At 50.0% G+C, this 8,062-nt stretch overlaps 1 pseudogene; it reads right to left on the bottom strand.

The window, feature by feature from the left end:
• Nucleotides 1-646: 646 nt before the first annotated feature.
• On the bottom strand, nt 647-1,129 carry LOC140425839 (microtubule-associated protein 1 light chain 3 alpha pseudogene; annotated as a pseudogene).
• Between the last annotated feature and the right edge of the window lie 6,933 nt (nt 1,130-8,062).

The following is an 8,062-nucleotide window of genomic DNA, read 5'->3' as shown; positions in this document are numbered from 1 at the left end:
CAGAATGTCCAATTCACCTAACAAGCAAGTCTTTCGGGACTTGTGGGAGGAAACCCGGAGCACCCGGAGGAAACCAACGCAGACACGGGGAGAACGTGCAGACTCCGTACAGACATTGACCCAAGCGGGAATCGAACCTGTGAAGCAACAGTGCTAACCACTGTGCTATCATGCCGATATTCGATAGGCACAAAATCAATTTTGAAATAATTCGTAATTTTATATATACATATATATAATATATTATATTATATCTCAACCTCTCCATTCAAAGCCATCGGCATAATTAAATATCAGTCATTATAAGACCTTGAAACTCCTCATTGCTTTGTTAGGTGGACCATGCATTAATCACATTTAAAAAAAATTATAAATAGAAAAAAAAACACAAGAGAAAAAAAGACCAATAACTTGTAAATAAACAATTGCCAATCATATAGATACAAGTTAGAGAAGGCTATTGTTCAATGTTTTACATGACACCGGTACACAATGCGTTGATAGTACTTGCGAGTGACAGAATGCAGGATAGAAATTCTGGTGTTTTGAGGTGATCTTTTAAAATAACAGTGAAATTCTCTCTTCTCTCTAGACTTGACCAATCAACGAAGGGATCTTCACTGTGGTAGTGCTGTTGCCGCTGCCTTCAGCACCCAAAGGTTTCCTGAGAGGCATATACCATGTAAAGGAAGCCATCTTCATCCTTCTTCTGCTCGTAGATGTCTGAGATGGAGGTCGAGACACTGACCATGCTCCGTTAGTTGACCAGCAGGAAGAAGGCTCGGTTCGGGTTCGGCTGGAGTCTGCGCCAAATACTCTTACCAAATTCACTCATGTTGACATGGTTGTGAACTAAGAAATTCTTATCCAACACTGGCATTGTATCTTTCAATGATCCCTGATATCTTGTTAGGATGCTGTCTCTGATCTGTTGAACCTCTTTGATCTGATCAGCAAAGCAGCTCCTCTGTTTGCATTTTCTGAGCAGGAGAACCCAAGAATAATCAGCTGAAGCGGATGGTGCATTTCCTGATGTGTCCAAACACAGAGCGATGTCAACCCATGCAGACATGGAGAGAATGTAAAACACCATACACTGATCCAAGATCCGAATTGAACACGGGTCCATGGTGTTGTGAGACAGCAGTGCTAACCAGTGTGCTCCCATGTTACCCTTGTTATTATGTTTCTGCCTTGTTTACTTCAATTATCTTATTCATATATAATTATCTCATAATTAAATGTTGTGTCTTGATGTTTCAACAAGACATTTGTAGAAGCTTGTAAAGTTTAATGGAATACATTTATCAAGAAAAATAATTTTAGAAATCCTAAACTTTGAAACCAGTTAAAGTTAAGTGTTAAGTTAAATGTTATCAGCTGAACAATGACTTAAAATGACCTTAACTTTTACAAATTTCTTGCAATGGAATGTATTTTCTCATTTAAACACAATTGTCAATAAAATATATGTTTCCACATAAACACAGCGATTCTGTCTATTTGTGAAGGGGAGGGGAGGGAAGAGGGGGCAAGGGGACGGAGGGGAGGGGAGGGAAGGGGGGCAAGGGGATGGAGGGGAGGGGAGGGATGAGGGGGCAAGGGGAGGGAGGGTTTTGGCATATCAATTGTTAAATTTACAAGCTCAATGTCTGAAAGCAGCAGCTGCCAAGCGATTTTGAATGGCCCTTGTGTCACCAGACGGAGATGATGCCTGATTCTTCTCTCATAATCCCTGCGCACACGTCAACACCTCAAAAGTGTGATGCCCCAGTGGAGGTGAAGCGTGACTACAGATTTTGAATCTGCACTGGATTCTGCACTACCTGTCAGAGAGATAGTTCACCTTAGCTTACAGGAGGCTTGCATATGTCAACTAAGGCATTAAACTTTGTCAAAGCATTTGAAGTAATCACTGAGGTTTGTACGGATGAACATTACATTAGGCAGACTCATAAACAACAGAGCTTAAAATACATTGCAAAATCTAAATGTACTTTAGATCTGAATCAGCTGGGAGGACAGGTATGCTAACAATAGTGTCTTTGAAGGAGTCAATAGAGCCAGAATCAAAGCCATGATCATCTGAAACCAACTCTGCTGGGCCGCCCATACGATGAGGATGTCAGAGGCCCGACTGCCAAAGCAAATCTTCTTCATCCAGCTCAAGGAAGGATCACGAACACGAGGAGGACAAAGGAAGCTCATCAAAGGCACCTTGAAAGCTTACCGCAAGAAATGGAACATAGACGGCAAGGCCTTGGAGACCTTTCCTCAGAAGAGACCTACTTGAGGGAACCTCCTGATTGAAGGGACACAATTCTTTGAGAATCCAATGGCAAGAGGAGGCCAAGAGGAGGCAGCACAGTAGCACAGTGGTTAGCACTGTTGCTTCACAGCTCCAGGGTTCCAGGTTCGATTGCCGGCTTAGGTCACTGTCTGTGCAGAACCTGCACGTTCTCCCCATGTCTGCGTGGGTTTCCTCTGGATGCTCCGGTTTCCTCCCAGAGTCCAAGGATGTGCAGGTTAGGTGGATTGGCTATGCTGAATTGTCCTTAGTGTCCAAAAAAGGTTTGGTGGGGTTACGGGGATAGAGTGAAGGTGTGGGCATAGGGTGGAGGTATGGGCTTGGCTAGGGTGCTCTTCCCAAGGGCCAGTGCGGGCCCGATGGACCAAATGGCTGCCTTCTGCACTGTAAATTCTATGCTTCTATCATTCTATGAAAAAGAGCCTGGGAAAGAAATACCTGTGACTGAATGTCCAAGTACCGATCCCACTTTTTGGAATCTCCTGTGTTGTACCCTCAATAATGACGCTAGAGAGTAAAACGGTAAAGAAGGTTTTAATAAGTTAAGAAATAGCCTGGTGCCAAGACGGGTGCTTACCGGGTGCCGCCTACAAGGCGGCCCCTTATATACGACTCCCAGGTGGGTGGAGCCGGAGGCAGAGTCCCCCAGGGTTCCAAGCCCGGTCTTAAAGGGGACATCACCTTACATGATGATAAGGGTACAGTAATACAGTAACCGTTCATCACATTCACCCCCTGTTTAAAAAAACGAAGTCCGGCAGGGGTGAAGTGAAATCATAAATCCATTTGTTTCGGCGGCCTGATCGTCCTCATCAGCCCCCTCGGCTCGGGCAGTGGTGGGGCAGACATGGATGTCTTAGTTGAGGGTACGTCCGGGAGCACAGTAATCTTGGTCCGGGTCGGGGTAGGGGATCGGGGCGCAGGGGAAATAACTGGGGCTGGGGGTAGCGGTGCCTGTGCCGGTGGGGGGTGTAGAGGGGAGGGCGCTAGGGGGCACGCGCGGTCGGTGTCCACCGACGGGGAGGAGGGGGGAGACTGTGGGTGCCTTATCCCGCTGGGGAGCTGTGAGGGAGGGGGCATCTGTAGTGGGGGAACCAGCCGGTGTTGGATCCCAGAGGGAAACCGTATCTTGCCTGCTGTCGGGGTACTCGACGTAGGCGTATCTGGGGTTCGCTTGTAGTAATTGGACCCTCTCGAACAGGGGATCCTTTTGATGGCTTCTCGCGTGTCTCCGGAGAAGAACAGGCCCCGGAGCCGTCAGCCAAGGTGGAAGCGAGACCCCGGAGGTGGACTTCCAGGGAAAGACAAACAAGCGGTTGTGAGGGGTCTCATTCGTGGCCATGCAGAGGAGCGACCTAATGGAGTGTAGGGCGTCGGGTAGGATCTCCTGCCAGCGGGTGGTTGGGAGTCTCCTCGACCGTAGAGCCAGAAGGACAGCCTTCCAAACTGTTGCGTTCTCCCTCTCCACCTGCCCGTTTCCCCGCGGGTTATAACTGGTCGTTCTGCTCGAGGCAATGCCTTTGCTGAGCAGATACTGACGCAGTTCATCGCTCATGAACGATGTACCCTATCGCTGTGGATATAAGCGGGGAAACCAAACAGGGTAAAGATGCTGTGCAGTGCCTTTATCACGGTGGCCGAGGTAATGTCGGGACAGGGGACGGCGAATGGGAAGCGGGAGAACTCGTCGATGACGGTGAGTAAGTAGGCATTTCGGTTGGTGGACGGGAAGGGGCCCTTGAAGTCCACACTTAGTCGCTCAAAGAGCCCCGAGGCCTTCACGAGACGAGCCTTGTCTGGCCGATAGAAGTGCGGTTTGCACTCCGCACAGACCTGGCAGGCCCTGATCATGGCCTTGACCTCCTTGGTTGAGTAAGGTAGGTTGCGGGACTTGATAAAGTGGACGAGCCGGGTAACCCCCGGGTGACAGAGGTCATTGTGGATGGCTTGTAGACGGTCCTCCTGCGCGTTGGCGCACGTGCCGCAGTACAGGGCATCTGGGGGCTCGTTGAGCTCCCCTGGACGATACTTGATATCGTACGTGTAGGTGGAGAGTTCGATCCTCCACCTCAAAATCTTATCATTTTTTATTTTGACCCGTTGTGCGTTATCAAACATGAAGGTTACCGACCGCTGGTCGGTGACGAGGATGAACCTCCTACCGGCTAGGTAGTGCCTCCAGTGCCGCACAGCCTCCGCAATGGCTTGTGCCTCCTTCTCGACTGCAGAGTGCCGAATCTCGAAGGCGGTGAGGGTTCGGGAGAAGAACGCTACTGGTCTGCCTGCCTGATTGAGGGTAGCAGCCAGGGCGATGTCTGACGCATCGCTATCTACCTGAAAAGGGATAGTTTCGTCCACTGCGTGCATAGCGGCCTTGATGATGTCGGCCTTGATGCGGCTGAAGGCCAATCGGGCCTCAGCCGTCAGGGGAAATGTCGTGGTCTTTATGAGTGGGCTGGCTTTGTCCGCATATTTGGGGACCCACTGGGCGTAATAGGAGAAAAGCCCCAAGCACCGTTTGAGGGCCTTGAGGCTGCGGGGGAGGGGAAGTTCATTAAGGGGGCGCATGCGGTAAGGGTCGGGATCCAGGACCCCGTTTTCCACGACATAGCCGAGGATAGCTAGCCGGGTTGTGTGGAAAACGCATTTTCCCTTGTTATAGGTCAGGTTGAGGGCTCGGGCGGTCTGGAGGAACTTTTCGAGGTTCGCGTCATGGTCCTGCTGATCATGGCCGCAGATGGTGACATTGTCCAAGTACAGGTATGTAGCCCGCAAGCCGTACTGGTCCACCATTTGATCCATCGCCTTCTGGAAGACGGAGACCCCATTTGTGACGCCTGGTGGCAACGGGCTTACAGTCGGGAGTGAGATTCCCGAATAGAGAGGGGGGTGCGACTTTCAGTGTCGCAAGGCTGCATACCGTGAGGGGGAGCAAGGGTCCGCCGAACTTCAGTGTCAGGCTTCGGTGGCCGCACTGGAAATCCAGTCCGAGCAGCAGGGGGCGCAGAGGTGAGGGAGGATATAAAATTTGAAACGGGTGTATTCGGCGCCTTGGATCGAGAGATCCGCAATACTGTACCCCTTGATTTGGACCGAGTGGGACCCAGATGCAAAGGCTATGGTTTGGGACACGGGATGGGTGTGCAAGGAGCAGCGCCTTACCGTTTCTGGATGAAAAAGGCTCTCCGTGCTCCCGGAGTCAAAAAGGCATGGAGTGTCGCGCCCGTTGACCTGGGCCTTCATCATGGAATTCTGCAGGTGTTTTGGCCATGTTTGGTCGAGGGTGATCGCTCCCAGTTGCGGGTAGTCCGCGTCCTCAGCCGAGTCGGATTCGTAAAATGGCCGCCACCGTCGGTCGCACGTGTCGGGTCGGGAAGATGGCCGCCGCCAAGATGGCCACCCCCATGATTCGCACGAGGCAGGTGACGCGTCAAAAGGGGGCGTGTCGGGTCAATGCGCAGCCGCTTGCGAGGCCTGTGGGCCTGTGAGCCTGATTTTCGGGCCTGCTGTTCTTTGTGTTTCTGGCCCATGGGCCTGGCCAGGCAGGCCCTCGCAAAATGCCCCTTCTTCCCGCAGTCGCTGCAGATGGCGGAGCGGGCTGGGCAGTGGGGCGTGGGTGCTGGCCCTGCCCACGGAAGTAGCATGGTGTGCCCGCGGTCTGGGTGGGTCGCCGCGCGGCGTAGTCCCGTAATGTGGCCGAGTCTAGGGAAGTCCGAGGGTGGCTCGCAAGGTCCGCAGGGTACGTGCCCAAATTATGTCGGGCCACCTCCAGTGAGGAGGCGAGCGTTAGCGTGTCCTGGAGGTCTTTTGCCCCGTTTTCGAGTAGCCGCTGCCGGATGTAGGTTGAGCGGATGCCGGACACGAAAGCGTCTCTGATGTGCAGTTTCGTATGGATTTCCCCTGTCACAACTTGATGGTCACAGTCCCTGGTGAGCGCGGTGAGTTTTTCTACAAATTCATCTAGCGTTTCCCCCGAGCGCTGCCGGCAGGCAGAGAGCAGATGCCGGGCATGTACCTCGTTGATGGGTTTGACAAACCGCTTGCATAGTATCTCAACCGCCTCTTCGTAGGTAGTTGCCTTTTCGAGCGTGGCGGAGATTCTGTGACTCATCCGGGTGTGGCCCCAGGATGGGAGTCTCTGAGGAGTCCAGGTAGGTCTCGAAGCATCGGAGCCAGTATTTAAAAATTTCCTTTGCCTCTGGTGTCCATGCTTCCTGATTGAGCTTCTCTGGTTTTAGGCCTGCTTCCATCCTGATGTAGTTTAGCTTATTAAATTGTTGTACCCTCAATAACGACGCTAGAGAGCAAAACGGTAAAGAAGGCTTTAATAAGCTAAGAACTAGCCTGGTGCCGAGACGGGTGCTTATTGGGTGCCGCCTACAAGGCGGCCCCTTATATACGACTCCCAGGTGGGCGGAGCCAGAGGCAGAGTCCCCCAGGGTTCCAAGCTCGGCCTTAAAGGGGACATCACCTTACATGATGATAAGTAATACAGTAACCGTTCATCACATCCTGCCAAGTGAGTAATTGAAGATTCTGCTCCAGGATTGGGCCCATCAGCCACACAAGCACCCACAGAACCCATGACCAGTAACATGGAGTATCTTAGGTGGACAATCAAACTCATTAGCGATTGATAACCGCATTCTATTCATTATAGTTCCTTTATTGGAATAACAACCTCATGACAAAACAAACTTTCAAAAAATCTTTCTTTCACTTTCTGTGACTCCAAACCCACAGTAAAGTGCCTTTTTAATGGAATTAACAGCCTCATGTCAAGCCAAAGTTTAAAATAAATAGAACTGTATCTTCCTTTCACTTTATTTGCTTATTAAAATACTTTAAATGCTAAACACTAACTTCATTGCAGTGTTAATGTAAGCCTACTTGTGACACTGGTAAATATTATTATTATATAAAACATTAACCGACGAAAGAAATGATTCCCGATGTCTCCTGCCTCTGCTCGATGATCCTGGGCCTAAAAGTAAAAGTGCAAATAAAAAGCTGCAAAAACTTACCTAACATGGGGGAAAATTGGCCAAGTTAATGCTGTCCCTGGATTTTTAATTCAGTAGGTCCAGCGCAGCGCGGCGCAAGTGTTCAAGCTGTTAAAAAAAAGCCGGCCGGGTGTTTGAACACTGCGTGCTTCCAGCACGCATGCCCATACATCCGCACTTCCTGGTCGTCGTGTCCCGCATGTGCGGTAGTACAGAGACTTAAGTCAGGGATCGCAGATGAAGTTACAGACCCATGTATATATGCAAATTTTCCTTGTCAAACCTAATGCTTTTAACAAATGCATTGCACTGACCTATGTTATCCAAGTCAATAGATGGAACATTACAGATAAGGACTCAAAATGTATCTGCAATTATGGCCAACCCTTGATTGGTGCACCCCATACTCTGAACTTTGGCCATCACTCCTCCCACTTACTTAGGATTGCACGTGCATAGCGACCCAACTAGTTCACACCAATGTTTATCTGCCATTTGAGTCTCTTGCCATTGTTTCTCATCCAAATATACCATCATAACCAACTATTCCATTCTCCCTCATATGCTTATCTAGTTTCCATCTAAAATGCATGTATAATATTTGCTTCAGCTACTCACTGGTAGCAAGTTCTGCCTGGATGGCAGCGGTTCAAGAAGGGCAATAAATATTGGCCTAGGCAGCGAAGCCCACATCCCTTGAATGAATAAAAAAATTTGCATCACTGTTTGGGTGAAGTTTCTTCTGAAATCC

Source organism: Scyliorhinus torazame, chromosome 6 (assembly GCF_047496885.1).
Source record: "Scyliorhinus torazame isolate Kashiwa2021f chromosome 6, sScyTor2.1, whole genome shotgun sequence".
NCBI classification, from domain to species: domain Eukaryota; kingdom Metazoa; phylum Chordata; class Chondrichthyes; order Carcharhiniformes; family Scyliorhinidae; genus Scyliorhinus; species Scyliorhinus torazame.
This window is presented reverse-complemented; position numbering and strand designations above follow the sequence as displayed.